The 19,702-nt window shown below is 36.3% G+C and overlaps 1 protein-coding gene across 1 annotated transcript in view; it reads left to right on the top strand.

Annotated features, from left to right (window-relative positions):
* LOC129143943 (uncharacterized) overlaps positions 1–19,702 on the top strand; it is a 689,383-nt gene that overhangs the window by 20,179 nt on the left and 649,502 nt on the right. The gene's annotated exons all lie outside the window — the stretch shown is intronic.

The raw sequence follows: 19,702 nt of genomic DNA, 5'->3' as shown, positions 1-19,702 counted from the left end.
ACAAATAAGGTCCATACATTGTAATTGGTTAATATGTCTCCTCTTTTAATCTATAGGTTTATGTTTATTTTTCCTTGTTTCTTAAGAAACTGGATTGTTTGTGCTGTAGGGCTTTCCGTAGTCTGCATTTGCTGATGCTTTCCTGCAGAGTCATTTAATGAGCTCCTCAGCCCTGTTTCTTACCTGTTAATGGGTAGTGAAGACTCTAGAAACTTGATGAAATTCATTTAGGGGATGGGGGGCAAGACTACTGGCTCTTTCTCTTTTTGTGACGTTAGCAGGTGTTGTTGATCATTGCCTACATCTATTTATTCCTTAGAGCTTGAAAAATGGCAATATAATTGTCATTTCTGGTTTATTTATTGGGTGGAATGCTTCTATAAAGATAAACTAGTTTGTTAGAGTTTCAATTTATATAAGAAAATCAGGATGGATGCTTTATTCTCTCCCTTTATCAGTTCTTAATATAATGTGTGGTTCCTTAACATCCTCTAAAGTTTACCAATGGTTTAAAAAATTTCATTGTGAACATTAATGCGCTTCAAGCTATTGCAGTTATCATACTTATGAATGCCCAGTTTGCCACATCTCTGATTACTCAAAGTTTATCTCAGTTGGTTCCTCTGTGTTTTTGAAAGAACCTCAAGTTTTTGAGAGCTTCCAGGATAATTGGTGTGACAAAATATAACAGACTCATCTTTAATATTTCCTTTCCAAACCTGGAATCAGGCAATTATCCAAGAAATTTTAGTTCTTTTTTTTTTTTTTGTCTTGGAACTAGTACTTGAAAACTGTAATCTTAAAATTAGTGAGCTCATTGCTACTGACTTTGTCCTTAATCTAGGCCCTTTCAAAGGAAAGAGCTAGAAAAAGTGTGTGTATGTGTGTGTGTGAGAGTGTGCGTGTGTATGTTTAAGATTAAATACATCAGGAGCTCACACTAATACTTCCTATTAATATACAGGCCAACAGGATTTTAATTTAGTCACATAAATCTTGTATCATATCAATGTCCTTTCTTCCCAGCTGACCATCCTACAATCTTAATTCTTAATGATAGTAGCATACTTATTTGCTTATGCTACAAATACACTTACAACAGGCTCAGAATAATAATACCAAGACTACTACCATCAGTAGTGATGTACACATCCTGTGTACACCCTGTGTACAGCCCCCTTCTTCTCTTTAAAGATGTATGTATTACTGAGGTTTTAAGTCATGTAAAATTGTTTCTTTTGGTGTGATTATGCCACCAGCTAGATATAGATAGATTCACTTGGCTCTTTTTGCTTTCAATTTTTTGGGATTAAAATGTTAGCTAGGAGAGACCAGAGCAGTGCATAGTCTACCTCATTTCTCACTACTGAGGTTCTACCTAATTGCATATGAATTAAGAGATTTTCCATTCTGACTGGTGAGAAAAGGCCTATTTCCAGCCCTAGGAAGGTGCCAGGTACTGTTCCCCATATAATTATTTCCGATGCTTCTTTCCTCAGCCTTGGGTAGCTTCCTCATGCAGGTATCCAGATCTCTGAGACTCCCTGCAGATTTCAAGAGATTGTTGTCTGTGCATCTGCTCTCTCCTGAACTCTGTCCTGTAAGCTCTAGCTACTTTATTATCCCATATCTTTAGCTCTGTTTCCTCAATTCATGGAGTTTGCCTCCCTTGAGTTAGTTGCCCTTCCTGTGCCACTGCTAAGAAACCTTCACGAGCTTAAGCCAGAGCCTTCATAGGATTCACCTCCCTCAGGGATCAACGTCCTTTGTGGTCTGGTAGTTCATGTCTTGACAACCATTGTTTCATATATTTTGTCGGGGTTTATTTTTGGTTGTTTCAGGAAGCAGGGCACATCCAGTCCCTTTCAGTCCATCTTGGCTAGAAATGGAAGTCTCCCCAGTTGTTTCTTAAAAAGGTCAGCTATAGCTTGTTAATCCAAACAGTTTCTTAATATGAAGCTCAATATTTAAATTAAATTTAAAAATATTCTGATTGATGTGTGTTTGTTCGTGTGTCGGAAATCTTTCTGAAACACTGCTGTAGTCTTAAAACTACCAGTGCCACTTCAAGACCTCTTCTTGGCCTATTTCCTCCCAACTAGGTTTCCCCCAACAGATGAGTCCTTTTTTATTTTCTGCCACTTAGAGGCAATTTTTTGGTTCACTCATTCATTTCTTTAACAGACATTTTTGATTACCTATTATGTGTCATATGAAGTGTTGAGAATACAATGGTGAATAAAACACCACTCATTCCCTTAAAAATGTTGCAATTTAATTTTCACACAGAAATTTGAACATGAATGTTCACAGCAACTTTATTTGTAATAGCACCAAACTGGAAATGCCCATATGCCCATCAATGGGTGAATGGTTGGACAGACTGTGATATAAGCATGCTATAGACTACAGCAATAAAGACTAACAAACTGTTATTATGGGTAACAACCTGGATGAACCTCAAGGAAATTGTGCTGAGTGAAAAAAAAAACCTGTCTTAAAAAGATACATTACTGAATGATTTCATTTATACAACCTTCATGAAATAAGATCATTATGGAGAAAGATTAGTGGTAGCCAGGGGTTAGGGAGGGGAAGGGGAGAGGGTGGGGTGTGCATAAAGTGGTAGCACTAGGGAGTCTTATGGTGATGGTACAGTTAAGTGTCTTGATTGTGCTAGTGGTTACTCGAAGCTATACATGTGATACAATGACATAGAGCTATACACACATACACAAACAAAAATAACTGTATGTATAGCTGGTGAAATATCTATGGATTCTATGAAAAGCTCCATGGATTGTACTATTGTCAGTTTCCTGGTTTTAATATTGCAGTTTTGCAAGATGTTAACATTGAGAATGAGGACTGGATGAAGGGTGCACATGACCTTCCCGTCCATTTCTTTGCATGTTTTTTGTGAAATTTTAATTACTTTAAAATAAAAAGTTAAAAAATATCTTGGAATTTTGTGGAGGGTACAAAGAACTAAACAGCCAATTATAATAGCCAATTGTATACTACCTTTCACTGAAAATTTTTATTAATTTTTATTTTCTGAAATAATAACTGGTTGTTCACTAAATCCTTTAAAATTTCTTCTAAGAAGACATTCCAGTGTATGCCAGTAGTATAGTTGACAGAGTATTTCTCTCTCATCTTCTGGTAATTTGTGGTGACTGTGTAGTCCTGATTTTTATTATGGCCATGGTCTTTTTTGTATCCTTTCCTATCTCTGTCTCTATAGCGGAGAAAACCATTAGTTATTTCTTGCGCTTATTTCAGCAAAGGGGAAGTAATACATACATATGGGGGAATACCTTGTTCCCACTCCCAAGTCATAAGACAACGTCTCTACTACTCTTGTCTCTTAAAGCTTCCCCATCAGGTCATGCTTCTATTTGCAGGACATGTATTAGCAGTAGTGCACTAGCAAAATAGTTGTGTTGATTCTCCTCTACCCCACCAAAGTAATGTGCCCTCCTTTTATAGCCTCAGTAAAATACCTTAACCATACAAGGCAAACATTTTGTAAGAATGAGCATGTATTACTACAAAGCAACAGGAGGCTCATGTTCTCACAACATGTTCAAATGTAAGCACAAAGACCCACTCCAGATTTAAATATCAATGAGTTTTGGAATACACACAGCTTTGGCTCATTTCTGGCCCTATTCTGCCATCAGCACGTATCAGCCAAAGCTTTACTCTGACCCATTTAGAAATAGCCTTTGTACGTGAAGATGAACGCATAGTTGTAGTGGGTTTTTTACATAGTCACTTATTACTATAGCTTATTTTAATTTAGTGACAGATTGTCATATATTTTGAGTTTCCTCAAGTTATAAAAGTTTTTTTTCTTTCTTGGAACTAAATAGAATATATATTATTTCTGATATGTTGAGGGAAATTTATATTGGTTTTGTTCATATTACTAGAAAAGTCACTCAATATGAATTTGTGCTCTTGTGACATTGTGACAACTCAGTTGTCCTAGAATTTTTATTAGGCTGTTTCTAAATTTCACAAATCCATGAATAGGTGAGTTTACAATATATAGACTGGAAGTACTTTATTTTTTAAAATTTTTCCCCCAAAACTCACCCCCTCTTCTCAGTGTCAGGAAAACCTCTTTGGAGTTCTATTGGACTAAGTGTCTGAGTCTGTGCCTATGTGGGTTGCTGGAATATTTACCAGGCAGAAAACATTCTTGAAGTTTTTAATTTGATCTGTCTCCCTGAAATAAATATCACGAAAAGTATATATAGGTACCTTTGGTTTGTGTCCTTTACCTTGAAGAGTATAGCAGCCAATTTGAAATTGCCTAGGTCTACTTTGTGAAATTCACCACTTAGTTCTACCTTTGATCTCATGCTTCTTTTTAAAAAATTGATGAATTCATTGGGTCTTGGGCCTTTTTTTTTTTTTTAATTTTGCTTATATAGTCATAATGTACTTTACATTTAACAGGTCATTTATTTTTTTATTCAGTCCCAAGACTTTTCCTCATTTTTTGTTGTAGTCAGTTGTGTACTACTTTTCACGTAAAATGTTTATTGATTTTGATTCTCTGAAATGAAACCCATTTTTGTGCTAAATCTTTTAAAATCATTCTAAGAAAATAGTCAAGTTTATGTATACTTGACTTAGAATATTTCTGATAATTTGTGGTGACTCTGTGGTCCTGATTTTTATATGGCCATGATCTTTCCTGTGTCCTCGTCTTCTCATATCTCTCTGTATAGCTAAAAAATTATTAGTTATTCCTTGTCGTTAATTATTTCTTTAAAATGCAGTCATAAGGATTCTCAAAGTTACACAACGTTCCACAAATTCTATACTTTTTCTACAACCTTAATTAAGATTGCACCAGTGCTAAAATGGATATACACAACCATACTATTAAAAATATTACAAGCATTTATGGAGAGGAATAGGAATTAACAGGAAGCAGTACGGTTTCCATAGATTTGGAAAGCCACCGAAGAGGAATTTTTTTTTTTTTTTTTTTTTTTTTTTGGACAGAGTCTCGCACTGTCGCCCGGGCTGGAGTGCAATGGTGTCATCTTGGCTCACTGCAAGCTCCACCTCCCAGGTTCAAGCAATTCTCCTTGCCTCAGCCTCCCTAGTAGCTGGGATTACAGGCGCCCGCTACCATACCCAGCTAATTTTTTTTTTGTATTTTTAGTAGAGACGGGGTTTCACTATGTTGGCCAGGCTCAGAAGAAGTATTTCTTTTAAAGTTGCCTAAATATTCTTAAAGCGTTGATTTTGAAACAAGAGTTGTATAGGCACCACTATAATCCCTCCAGTTTATAAAGAGAAGGCATTTGCCACATCTTCCTTCCCTCCTCTGCTTCTGCCTGAACAAAAGTGTGCTGAATCTACTCCCACCTGCAGCAAACCTATCAGTCCCTGGACCAAACTCAACAACAATAGGAAGCATATTTGGAGCCTTTGACTCTCTTTTCCTCATTGGGTACGTATAGTGGCCCTGCTACTACTGCTGGGCTCCCGTATTATTGCTCATTCTGAGCTGGAATCTGTGCAGTTCACTAGATCTGGGAGGCCATGATTCCGAATTATATCCTAGGGGCCAGTGTGGCTGTATAGATATGGAAATTGTCCTCTTCTGTCTACACGGGACTAGGCCTCTGCTAAGTTTCCTTGGATCTTTGGATGCTGTCACTATGCCCTAATTCCACTCTGTGGTGTTTCATGAAATAGAATCAGATCTGATGATGGCCACCATCTGCCTGATTTCTAAGTATTCCTGATAGTCTCTGCTACTTCTGCCTGATATGATACCCTATTACTTACAGCTGCTTGCATGACTTCAGTGCTCTTTCTGCCCTTTGAATATGGTGCCTTTCTGTCTTATGGATCTGTGGTTGTCAGTTGTGAATAGTTTCTGCTGTATATTTCTGATCCCAAATGTGTGTCCTGGCTGGTATTGCTAAACATCCCTTGTGCTTCACACCTGTATCAGAGAGATGGGCCTCAGACATAATGAGTCTTTCCAAGCTCTGAAGGTTGGCATCTCACTGATTGCACCATAGTATGAGTCTCATTCACTCTCTTGTTTCTCCATAGCTCTTCTTGGTTCCAAAATGCTATCTTGGTAACTTATGATAATAAAACCATTAAAATAAGGATTAAAACAAAGGCACGTAATAAAAGGGCGTAGGATAAAACTAAACCAGAAAACCAGGACCTCCCTCAAAGATCCTGCAGTTGAATAACTTGAATTTTAGGCTCACCTTTCTGCCAGTTGGAGAAAAAGAGAGGCATAGAAATGATGCCACCTACTATCAGATCAGAGTGGGGCAGGAGATTCCAGTTCGTCAGGAGAAATGTTTATGTTTTTCCTAGCTATGGGGAAGCATGTGTTGAGTAGCTTATTATTTTTATATCAAATAATCATATTAAAATGCCAGTGCATCCTTCCTTTCTAGCATGATATACTTCAAAAAATTATTCTTCTTCACAATGCCTTTAGACATGCACTAATCCAAGAGAAATATGATGTGAGCCACATATATAATTTTAAATTTCCTAGTATCCACAGTAAAAAGTAAAAAGATATATGTGAAAATAATTTAATAATATATGCATTCTAGTCAATATACCCCCAAATCTTATTATATCAACAGGTGATCGATATAAAACTATGGACGTATTTTACATTATTTAAAAAATAAGTCTTTGGACTGGGCATGGTGGCTCACGCCTGTAATCCTAGCACTTTGGGAGGCCAAGGCGGGAGGATCACGAGGTCAGGAGATCAAGACCATCCTGGCTAACACAGTAAAACCCCGTCTCTACTAAAAATACAAAAAAAAAAAAAAAATTAGCCAGGCATGGTGGCACGTGCCTGTAGTCCCAGCTAGTCAGGAGGCTGAGGCAGGGGAATCGCCTGAACCTGGGAGGCGGAGGTTGCAGTGAGCCGAGATTGCGCCACTGCACTCCAGCCTGGGCAACAGAGCGAGACTCTGTCTCAATAAAAATAAAATAAATCTTTGAAGTGCAGTGTGTATTTTACACCAATGGCACAACTCAGTTTGAGAAAGTTACATTTCAAGTACTCAATAGCCACATGTGGTCAGGGGCTACTGTATTGCAGTGTGGCCTTCCACAATGGGGCAAGTGGTGCAACGGTAGGAGGGCACCTCCTGATTGTTAAAATATTCTTGTGATACTTGCAGTCTTGAGATTCCTCAGCTACAATTACCATCAGGAACCTTGAAAGGAAATTTCTTCGGTGTTCTTCATACTGAATGGCCATTAATTCAGAAGTTATAATTTTTTTATGTCACCAAACTAACTTGATGAGATGAACAAACAGATTGCTGTTTTTAAGAAAGTGAGTAACTTACTCTGAAAACCTCTGGACCTTTACTTTCAATGCCTTCATCACTAGTGAATTCACTAATTTATGTAATCAGGGAAATTCTCTTGAACTATTTTTAATGGCACCTACTTCCTTAAGACTTCCATGATTTCACCTGCTTTCTTTCCTGAGGCTTCAAAGGGAATCAGTTTGTAATTTTTCAGTGATATTCATGACTTTGTGCTTGGCATGCAGTTACTTGTTAATTTCTTTTTTAGCTTCTTGTTGAGAACTGAGACTTGTTGGCTGTCCTCCTCCCTTTTAGTGCCTTGCATGGTATAAAGTGTAGTCAGTAACGTTTGTTGAATGCACATGTATGTACCTTCTCTGATTTAAGGTCTGGAAGGCAGGACGTGGTTTTCTTTTTTAATATATCCCTTCATATATTTTTAGCTGCTAGCATAGTTTGGTTTATTCAGTTGGTGCTTAATAAATTCTTGCCAGCTGGACTCATAACTTATAATTAGCCTCCCAAGTCTTAGTCCGCAACTATGTTCATCAAGTTGTTAAATTACATATTTGAAAAAAAATCACCATTTTCATTTAGAGGAACAAATACAAACAAATATATCTACCAACCTACCTTGCTGGTTCTATGAAACCTAACTGACTCTATGAAAAAAATGAAAAAGTTAACTAAGAGTGTACTACTACTTTTAGTTAAATGCCAATGAAGTATAATATATAGTTGTCAGAAGAAAAAATATAAGTATTGTTATAGTTCATAAACATTATGATAAAATAATTTAGTTCATGATATTTGAATCATTCAATTCTTTCATTCAACAAACTGAACACCTATTATGATTAACGCATTGTGTTGGGCACAGGGGACAAAAAAAGATAAGTTTGACCCTCAAGTTGCTCACATTTTAGTTGGAAAGTCAGATCATGCCAAAGAATTCTCTAAAACATTTGTAAGTTTAGAGCAAGCTACTAATGGGAGAAAGGCTCAGTGAAGTCTACTTTTTATTATGTTTTCCTTATATGGTGTCGGCTAATAAGTATTTGGGGAATAAATGTGTAGATAGTGGTCTGTTTAAAAGAAGTTACATTATTTGACATTTATTACATTTTATTTATTTTCTTAATTGATTAATTGCAGTTAAATTACCTTAGCATGCAAGAACAGATTTTACAGATTTTGACGTATGATTAAGCAGCATAAAGCATAACTAATGTGGTTTTAGTGGCATGCTATGTATTAAGGCATGAAATTTAAACACACACTTCATCAAGATTTTTTTGCAGTTACAGTGAATTAGAAAGATTCAGATATTGGAACTCCCTCCAACTCCTGTGTTAGGGAGAGGCAGGAATTTTATAATTGAGATTATTATAGAAGAGTGTCCTGACATAACTGATTGACTTTAGTGATGTGCCTTGAAAGTTCAAATTCAAGGTGTGCACTTATTTCAGTCAGCTTATCCTGAATGTTTAAATAAGAAATACTATTTCTGGGTATTCTGAATAACTCGTTGTACATTTATTCCTAATAGTGAGCATTTGGACTAATGATGGATTACTAATGAGCATGTAAATGTACCACCTGATTACATTAATATATGATCTTCCATGACGAGGTCTGAAATGAACATTTCTAATATGTATTTCTTTTCCCCAAATGGCACTGTGGTGTATACTGAGCGGGACTGAGACAAGGGTGTTCTTAAGAGCCACTGATTTAGTCAATTATCAAAAATCACATTATAATAAATGCTGTTCTAAGAATTTTGATTAACCTTTAAATAAATGTTACTTTGGAGAAAAAAAATCTGCCAAATGCATTAATGATAAATTGTGAAGTGGTAGTAATTGCAAGTATGGCTTTATAGATAATATAGTTAATTGATACCACCCTCTCAAGCATATACAGCACATCAGCTGCTATGAGCCTGGGTGATAGTAATGGTGTCTATGGCATTTATGATGCATTGAGGATGACATGAGTAAAATGAAAACTTAGAGCACTCACCAGGGTCATTCTTTCATGGACATCTGATGCCCATGGTCAAGTAAATTTTTAATGACACATAGTCACTACACACCTTTCAGCCTTCTGGAGAGGTAAGTGTACATTGATCTGTCCTAATTAGCCTTGCAGAGTACTTCAGACATCCCTGCAGGAACACTATTATTTAATAAAATAGAAGCTGTTTTTTCACAAGCTCAGCACTTGCTCCTTGGATAGCTGTATTGTTTTTTTGCTCTTCTCTCTTTTTTTAAAAAACTCATATCTCATGTCTCATGTTCGTCTTTGTCTTTGACAATGTAGTATTAATGCAGCTGCATGAAAAAGTAAGCAAAATTAAGGAATGAGTCTGATTATGAAGGTTCATTGCTATTATAAGAACCCATAGAGCACACATCCATTCCTTCCCTAATGTATAGGGTGCTGACTGCATAAAATTGCTTGGAAAGACATTAAGGATATGCAGGCAATTCTGTTGAGGTATGCAGTGGGATGCTTTTATGTTTGGTGATAAAGGTGGCTCTGGAATATCTGATTTCATAAAAAAAAAAGTTAGCCAGACAGTTTGTACTGGTTGTATACTGGAACATTTATCTAGGGACATCTGTTTTTTTTTTCTTTTTTTTTGAGATTTTAATTTTTATCTGGGTTTAGGGTCTATAACAAAGAATCCTGAGTTGCTCATCTTTGGAGCAAATCAAATCTTATTTATAATTTGCTCATAGCGCTTGGTGGCAGAGGAATTTCTAATGTAGATGTTTATTATAATTATGAAGTTAGTTCCAAATATTATACAGAACAGATGGTGTTAAATCCTATCCTAGGGTTAAAGTCTACAGCCAGAACTTCTTATCATTTGGTGGACATGGTTCACTGATTACTGGATGTATAATATTTACTCTTAATAGAATGCAACAAGAAATATTTACTCTTAATAGAATGCAACAAGAATGAATCTTTGTCAAATTCTTGGTCTGGCCATTAATGAGACTATCTGTATTTGCCCTTGTGTACAGGGAAACCAGCCATCTCTTTCTGCTGTTTCATGGTCACAGTTGGCTATCAGCTCCACAAGTGTCCTTGTTACCGCTTACCGATACCTATAGTTGCATAATTAGAGATTACAATGCTTGGATTTTTCAAACATCCCTAGAAATGACAATACTTTGATTAAGTCAGGTCATTAGAACTCAGTGTGAATAGGCGGACTAGCTCTTTCTAGAGAACAGATTTTGAGAGTGAAGGGGCAGAGAAATGTGAAGACACTGAGTCACTAGAGAGTGAGAGGGACTTCCTTGTTGGCATGAGGGAGGTAGTGAGGACATGATGAAAGACAGTGAATGAGGAGGTTTAGAACAGCACAGGGCAAGTTTTACTTCTTTTTTTAGTTTTCTTTTTAATTTACTTTAAGTTCTGGGATACATGTGCAGAGCGTGCAGGTTTGTTACATAGGTATATATATGCCATGGTGGTTTGCTTCATCCATCAACCCATCATCTAGGTTTTAAGCCCCGCATGCATTAGGTATTTGTCCTAATGCTCTCCCTTCCCTTGCCCCTCACCCCTTGACAAGCCTTGGTGTGTGATGTTTCCCACCCTGTGTCCATGTGTTCTCATTGTTCAATTCCCACTTATGAGTGAGAACATGCAGTGTTTGGTTTTCTGTTCCTGGTTTAGTTTGCTGAGAATGATGGCTTCCAGGTTCATCCATGTCCCTGCAAAGGACATGAACTCGTTCTTTTTTATGACTGCATAGTATTCCATGGTGTATATGTGCCACATTTTCTTTATCCAGTCTATCATTAATGGGCATTTGGGTTAGTTTCAAGTCTTTGCTATTGTAAATAGTCAAGCTTTATTTTCTTTACAACATGCAAAACCCTCTAAAAATGTCAGGCTTTCTGAATAGAGTTTTAATCCACCTTTAAAAATTGTGGTTGAAAACAATTTGGTTTCAGTTATATTTGGAAATAAAATTGATAGTTTCATTGTTATCTGATATTTTAATTAAATTCCCTAGTTCATTTATTCGTGAAACATTTATTGAATCATTATATGTGTTAAATAGTGTGTTAGATGCTGAGGGAAAAGGCGTGCTTCCCATCCATACTGTTTTATCAGTCACTATGCCATTGCCTGCAGGTAACAGAAAACACAAATCCAAATGGCCTCAATAATAAAGATATATGTTGGCTCACTTCACTGAAAGTTCAGAGATGTGGTGGAATCCAGGGTCATTTGAATCCAGTAGTTTGGGCTTCATTTTCCTTCCATTGTTTGCCCTCTCTGTGGACCAGCTTCATCAGTGGCTAATAGCAAGAAAGTTATCAAGTGAAAGGGACTTTTATAGAAGAGCTACAAAAGCTTCCCCAGAAGCTTCAAAGAAACCTCTTCTTGGATTTTACTAGCCCAAGAGATCAGGATTATACAGGCAATTACAGAAATGGTGGATGCAGCTATGTATTGGTTCAGTGAGCATTGAAGAGGGAAGGACATTCACTGCAGACTAGTTAGTGCATGTGGGAGATTAAGGGAAGGATTCCTTGAAGAGGTTCTGTCCACACTGAATCCAAGAGGATGATCAAGACAGAGGTTGGAAGGGCATTGTAGGGAGAGAGGGCATTATATGCAAAGATGCAGAAATGAGAGGGCAACGGTGCGTAAAAGCAGCTACCCTTGCTCACATTCTTTAGGTCTCAGCTACACCTTATCTGCCTTAGGTTTAACAGAGCCTTTATATGGTCTCACAGTTCCCTGTACTTATCCCAGTTTTTTTTTAAGAGATGAGAGCACAGTGATGTGATCATAGCACACTGCAGACTTGAACTCCTGGGCTCATGTGACTTATCCCATCTCACCACACTCCATTGTTACTCATTCAACTCTCTGTTCTCTACTAGACCCTGAAAGGGGTCATGTCTGTGTAATTGTCCTCTATACCTGGTGCCTGGCCCGGTGCCTGGAACATAGTAGATGATAGTAAGTGTTCATGAAATGTGTAAGTGAGTGAGTGGTTTATTATTATTTTAATAGTTGACGGCATTTGGATCTGTTCATTCCTACACTGGTAAGAATAATAGCTTTCATGGCCCTGATTAGATGTCTCATAAAATAGTCATAAAGTGTGGGCATTAAAACTGAGTCTTGTGGATTCTGGATTCTGAGAAGTTTTTGACTCTGATATGACCAAATGTTTTGAATAGAATTTTCTTTAACGTAATTATGTGTTTTCATGCAGTCTGCAATCCCAGAGCTGGAAGAGACCTTAACAGTCATCAAAACTCTTATTTGTTGGATGAATCTTTGTGTCTTAAAGGACTGAGTGTTTGCTCACCACATCCTTTGAAAGATTAATCTCATATGCATAAAGCCCCAGGTTAGGTGACTTTCTGGTATTTCTTCTAGTTTTATGATTTTTGTAAATTTAAATTAAATAATTAATAGATTATTTTATTGACATTAGTCAGAAATTAACTTTATGTCTATCCTGTTATATGTGATGTACCAATATAACCAGACCCTGGGAGTTGGGACAAGATTTTGCTAGGTTCCACTACCATGCATTTTCCACTTGAAATTTTAAATTAAGCATCATATATTGAAATGAATTAATGAAAAGATATTTTTGGAGAGAGTTGTATAATAGTACCTGCTGCTCATTATCATCAGTATTATAATTTGCAAATATAAAACATAACAAATATTGAAAGTCTAAAATGTTTAACTTGAAGAAAAAGAATATAATAGTGAAAGAAAGTATAATGATGTCACATGATGAAATTCAGTCAGAATTCTATTTGTGATTTTAAGTACAGAATTCTATTTGTGATTTTAAGTACCCTTTGTATCTTTTGTGATTTTAAGTACCTTTTGTGATTTTAAGTAAGTTTTGTGATTTTAAGTACCTTTTTTGATTTTAAGTACCGATTTTTGTTTAAGTACAGCATGGTTGCCTATTGGGCCTTTAAAAATCTCTAAGGCATATCTAAATATTTCCCCATAGTATATCACAAGCCCATGTTAAGCAGTCTTTCTAATCTTTTAAAATTGTTTTACCCTTACAAGTTTGAAGACTCTTAATTGAATGTATTTCTTACAATGTCATCTAGACAGAAGAGTTATATTGATCAATACTTTATTTTTAGCTCACTTAACTTTCCTCAAGTTAAAGATTATTTTTAAAAATGTAAATCACTTTCATTTATTATAAATATATTATTTTCCATTTTGTACCTTACCAGTAATATACACAAGATATTTCCCATTGGAAAACATTTTTTGAGCAATTCATGGAGGATTACACAGATTATAACCTAAGATTTCTGCTTTGTGGAAGAAATTATGGGGCAATAGAGTCTTGAGAGCTGTAATAAGAATTGCAAAAATACTCCCACTTCATTTTTTAATGTAGTATAATCATCAGGATAGCATTTTCCTTTATATAAAGAAATGTCATATTCCTATACTAAGTTCTTTATTGTCATTAAGAATTAAATGTTTAAAGATAAGTTGTGATTATTCATTATATGTTAGAAATGGGAAGAACTTAATAATTAACTGGCATCTCAAAGAATTTTATGTTTTCCATGCAATCATCTTACATGATAGGTAGGAGGCACATTTCTTTAATTTAAGGGAACAAAGTAGATGATTGACCTCAGCCATTACAAAGTATGCGTGGTTGGGACATCCCTGGGAAGGAAATGGCAATAATATTTATGGAGAAGGTTTTTTTGAGCGTCTGCTGTTTGAAATAGAATTACGGACTGGAAAAGATCATTAGAAAATATCTGGTCCATGTTTCTCCTTATGCAGAGAAGGGGACTTGAGCTTCATGAGGTTTAGGGACTTGCCCAGAGCTGTACATGATTAATGAGCCTGCAGAAGAGGTGGGGATACCGCTTGTGTCTTCTGCTTCTCAGAGTTATGAACGTGCTTTGCACAATGTCATACTGATCTCTCGGACTCTTCAATCCTGAAGAAACTTAACCGGATATGAAAAGCACGTTCCTTTTGTGTGAATCCGTTTAAAGAGATATTCCATTTGTTTTGCAGTTTTATAACGTGCAGATTTATTGACTTCAGAAAATTAAGGAATTAGTTAAGCTCCCAAAATATTTTTAATAAATTAAATGTATTCATAATTTAAGCAAACGAATTAGTTTAGGAAACTTATATATCTAAGTTCATCAGAAACCCATGCTCCTCTCATTAAGAAAGCAGGTTGAGACTGTTCCATCAGGCTGTGCATTGTGTTTTTCTTCTCCGAGCGCTCGGGAGATTGGCATTACTCTGCAGTAGTGTCACAGCCCGCAGTCATTTAATGCCTCTTCTTGTGAGGCCAGGATTCCACGCCCAAGTGCATTTAGTAGGTCAGTACAGTAATTTTAAATGTCTTTCTTTCAATCTTTTGCCATCTTCAATTATACCTTTCCACCCTACTATTTGTGTAATTTTCTTCTGTCTGAAGTCTCTTTACTGTTGTTCTCTATTGCACAGCATGACAAATTACCCATCAAGCCATATCTTTTCAGCCCAGAAATGCGCAATAACACGGAGTCATGGCATTATCGCATGTTGTGCACTTTATTTCCTCACAGTTCATTCAAGTGTGTCACTTTATTTTCCTGGCTTCCTTTTGTCATCATGGAGATTAACCATTTTATCCTTCCTAAACTTTAGAAACAATTAGAATTTCATTACAGTGGAAGCTGAGAGTGAATGCTTGCTCAGTACTATATAGAGTATACTTTTCATATTATCAGTGGCAAAATTAAAGTCATGAATCCTGAGTCTTTTTCAAAGGAGAGACTTTAGAGGTTATTATACAGCTGAGTAACCCTGGCTCTGGGCAAGAGAATTATTTGAGGCTGTGGTCACCAAACACATAAACCATAAGAAACCATTTAGTCTGACATCGAGTACCTGATTCTCATATTCTCCTGGGAATTATGAAACTCTCTGGGACCCATGTGTTCTGTACACAAAATCTTTTTCTTCCCTCTTAGCTTCAGCTAAATACCAATAGTATTCAACGAGATACAATAGATATTGCAAGTATGTGCTAGAAAATCAATTGGTATTGATGCTCTAATCAGCAGGGCTGCAGCTGGTATGTAGACACACCACTGGAAATGGCGATTAAGATCATATTCAAAAGCATTTAAAAAAAACCTCAAAACGTTTAGATCACTGTTCAGATAGATTGCTGTTTTGCTGGGATAGTAGATGATTTGGGAAGCCAGTGATACTACTAGATGCTGCTAGATTAATTTATAAGATTTTTAAATAACAATCTATTTTACGTGTTGAATTTATAATATATTTTAATTATATACTTATAGTTTATAGGACAGTTATTGTTGGTAAACAAACAAGCAAAAAGTTCAAAGCTCCTTTGATACAGCCAACTTACCAGCCTGCCAGATACTGAATATAAGCGAATACACAAGAAAAGGTCAAAAAAGAAAAACAGTGTGGTGACTGTTGAGAACACAGTTGGTGAAGAGATTGAGAAGGCAGAGAGAAGAGAGAGAGAGTGACAGAGAGACTGTCGGAGGGGGGAAGAGAAAAGGAGGAAAGGAATGGTAATGAGTTTAAAATGATCAGGAGGAGAAAAGCCAGTAAGAATTATTGTATGTCAAGGATGTTTTCAGAATTTAAAGAAATAGGACAGTGAGTGTATAAGGCAGGGTTTCCTACTCATGAGCAAGTCATTAACTAAAAATACTAGCTAAAAAGTTCTTTCAGAAAAAACTAATAATGAAAAGAGGCTTGAACAAGAAAAGGTGGTTGCATTCATAAAACTATTTTCTAATCTAGATCCATTTTCCTGTCAATACCTTTAAGTTGTACTGAAAATATATGGATTGAAAGTTCAACAATTATATAGTCATTTGTCACTTAACAACAGGGTTACATTCTGAGAAGTGCAGTATTAGGTATTTTGATGCTGTGCAAACATCATAAAGTGGACTTACACACACCTTGATGGTACAGCCTACTACACACCCAGGCTGTGTGGTACAGCCTGTTGCTCCTAGGCTATAAGCCTGTACAGCAAGTGACTGTACTGAGTACTGTAGGTAATTGTAACATAATGGTAAATATTTGTGTATCTAAACATATCTAAACATAGAAAAGACACAGTAAAAATACAGTATAAAAGATTTAAAAAAGGTACTTTATTTCCTTACAGTTCATACAAGTGTGTACTTTATTTTCCTGGCTTCCTTTTGTCACCATGGAGATTAACCATTTTATCCTTCCTAAACTTTAGAAACAATTAGAATTTAATTATAGTAGAAGCTGTGCTTCCACTATAATGTGCAGGGCACTTAACCATAAACAGAGCTTGCAGGACTGGAAGTTGCTCTGGGTGAGTCAGTGAGTGAGTGGTGAGTGAATGTGAAGATCTAGGTCATTACTGTACACTACTGTAGACTTTAGAAACACTGTAAACTTAGGCTACTCTACATTTATAAAAAATATTTTTCTTAATAATAAATTAACCTTAGCTTAACAATAATTTTTTTGCTTTATAAACTTTTTATTTTTTAATTTTTGACTCTTGTGATAGACTTAGCTTAAAACAAGCACATTGTACAGCTGTGCAAAAATATTTTTCTTTATATCCTTATTCTCTACTTTTTGCCTATTAAAATTTGTATTTTTACTTTTAAAATTCTTGTGTTAAAAACTAAGACACAAACACATTAGCCTAGGCTTACACAGGGTCAGGATCATCAATATCACTGTCTTTCATCTCCACATCTGTCCCACTAGAAGGTCTTCAGGGGCAGTAACACGTACAGAGCTGTCATCTCCTACGATAACAGTGCCTTCTTTTGGAATACCTCCTGATGAACCTGTCAGAGGCTGCTTTATAGTTAACTTCTTTTTTATATATAAATAGAAAGGGTACACTCTAAAATAGCAATAAAAATATAGTATAGTAAATATATAAACCAGTAACATATTCATTATCGTTATCAAGTATTATGTACTGTACATAACTGCATGTGCTAGACTTTTATATGACTGGCAGTGCAGTAGGTGTGTTTACACCAGCATCACCACAAACACGTGAGTGATGTGTTGTGCTAACATTACGATAGCTACGATATCACTAGGTGATAAGAATTTTCAGCTCCATTATAATCTTACGAGGCCACCGTTATTATGTGGCTCATGACTGTACATAGTTTTCCATTCTTAGTATTTTTATAAGTAGGAAATACACTGGATGTTTAAAATAAATGTAGGTACAGAGAGGTCTACATATCTTTGACACACAGCTAAGCTCTAGTCTAGAATTATCAAAACACAACTGGAAGATGAGAAAAGAACAAAACTATAGAATGTGAGTGTTTTTTAGAAACAGTGACCATCACAGAAAAGGCAGGCTATTGATATTATCCTAAGCTTAGGATTTTATGAAGGCAAGTTGCTATTGAGAGGAGCAAAAATTTGGCACTGGAAGCATTTGACAGTAGATTTTTAAACCATAAAACACAGCACACCTTACCATGTATGATTTTAAATAGCAGTCAGAGGTTTTTTTTTAAGGAAAGTGAGGAAATTCTGGGAAAGAGGAAATAGCAACAAAAATTAAAAACTGCAGAAAACTTACTAATTTTTAAACTACTTTTAAGTGTAGTTTTCTATGTGCTCTTCACAAATTACTCAAAGATAAACCAGGACAGGAATTATTAAAGTCTTTTTAATAGATGGGGAAAATAAGACTCAGTAAAAAAGAGACTTAGCTAAAGTCACATAACCTAGTGGACCAAGTAGTATTAGAACTGAGGTCTCTAGAACTCTGCTGTCCAATATGGTAGTCACTAGCCCCATGGTGCTATTGAGCACTTGAAATGTGCCTAGTTCTGAGATGTGCTGTAAGTGTAATATATGCACTAGATTTCAAATATTTAGTACAAAGAAAAAGGAATGTAAAATATCTAATAAATAGTTTTTATATTGATTACATTATATTATGGATATATTGGGTTAAGTATTACTGAAATTAGTTTCTTCTTTTTATATTTAATTTTTTTTTTTTTTTGAGATGGAGTTTCACTCTTGTTACTCAAGCTGGAGTGCAATGGCGTGCTCTCAGCTCACTGCAACCTCTGCCTCCCGGGTTCAAGCGATTCTCCTGCCTCAGCCTCCCGAGTAGCCAGGATTACAGGCACGGGCCACCATTCCCGACTAATTTTTTGTATTTTTAGTAGAAATGGGGTTTCATCATGTTAACCAGGCTGGTCTCAAACTCCTGGCCTCAGCAGATCTGCCCACCTTGGCCTCCCCAAGTGTGGGGATTACAGGCGTGAGCCACCGTGCCCGGCCTCTATTTACTTTTTAATATGGCTACTAGAAAAGTTGAAATTACTTATGTAGCTTGCATCATACTTCTATCGCTACTATAGGCACCTCATTCAGTATTTTTCCAGAAAAATGAAGAAAAAAAGGAGGGAGAACTGGTTATTATGGAGTTTGAAACAAAATATTAATCCTTCAATTAGAGTGTGTCTCAGTTTTATCTATCATTTTAAAAATTCCATTCCATAAAAAAATCTTTTTATGGCTGCATAGTATTCCATGGTGTATATGTGCCACATTTTCTTAATCCAGTCTGTCATTGTTGGACATTTGGGTTGGTTCCAAGTCTTTGCTATTGTGAATAGTGCCGCAATAAACATACGTGTGCATGTGTCTTTATAGCAGCATGATTTACAGTCCTTTGGGCATATACCCAGTAATGGGATGGCTGGGTCAAATGGTATTTCTAGTTCTAGATCCGTGAGGAATCGCCACACTGACTTCCACAATGGTTGAACTAGTTTACAGTCCCACCAACAGTGTAAAAGTGTTCCTATTTCTCCACATCCTCTCCAGCACCTGTTGTTTCCTGACTTTTTAATGATTGCCATTCTAACTAGTGTGAGATGGTATCTCATTGTGGTTTTGATTTGCATTTCTCTGATGGCCAGTGATGATGAGCTTTTTTTCATGTGTCTTTTGGCTGCATAAATGTCTTCTTAGCCATAAAAAATGATGAGTTCATGTCCTTTGTAGGGACATGGATGAAACTGGAAATCATCATTCTCAGTAAACTATCGCAAGGACAAAAAACCAAACACCGCATGTTCTCACTCATAGATGGGAATTGAACAATAAGAACACATGGACACAGGAAGGGGAACATCACACTCTGGGGACTGTTGTGGGGTGGGGGGAGGGGGGAGGGATAGCATTAGGAGATATACCTAATGCTAAATGACGAGTTAATGGGTGCAGCACACTGGCATGGCACATGTATACATATGTAACTAACCTGC

This window comes from Pan troglodytes, chromosome 4, assembly GCF_028858775.2.
Source record: "Pan troglodytes isolate AG18354 chromosome 4, NHGRI_mPanTro3-v2.0_pri, whole genome shotgun sequence".
NCBI classification, from domain to species: domain Eukaryota; kingdom Metazoa; phylum Chordata; class Mammalia; order Primates; family Hominidae; genus Pan; species Pan troglodytes.
This window is presented reverse-complemented; position numbering and strand designations above follow the sequence as displayed.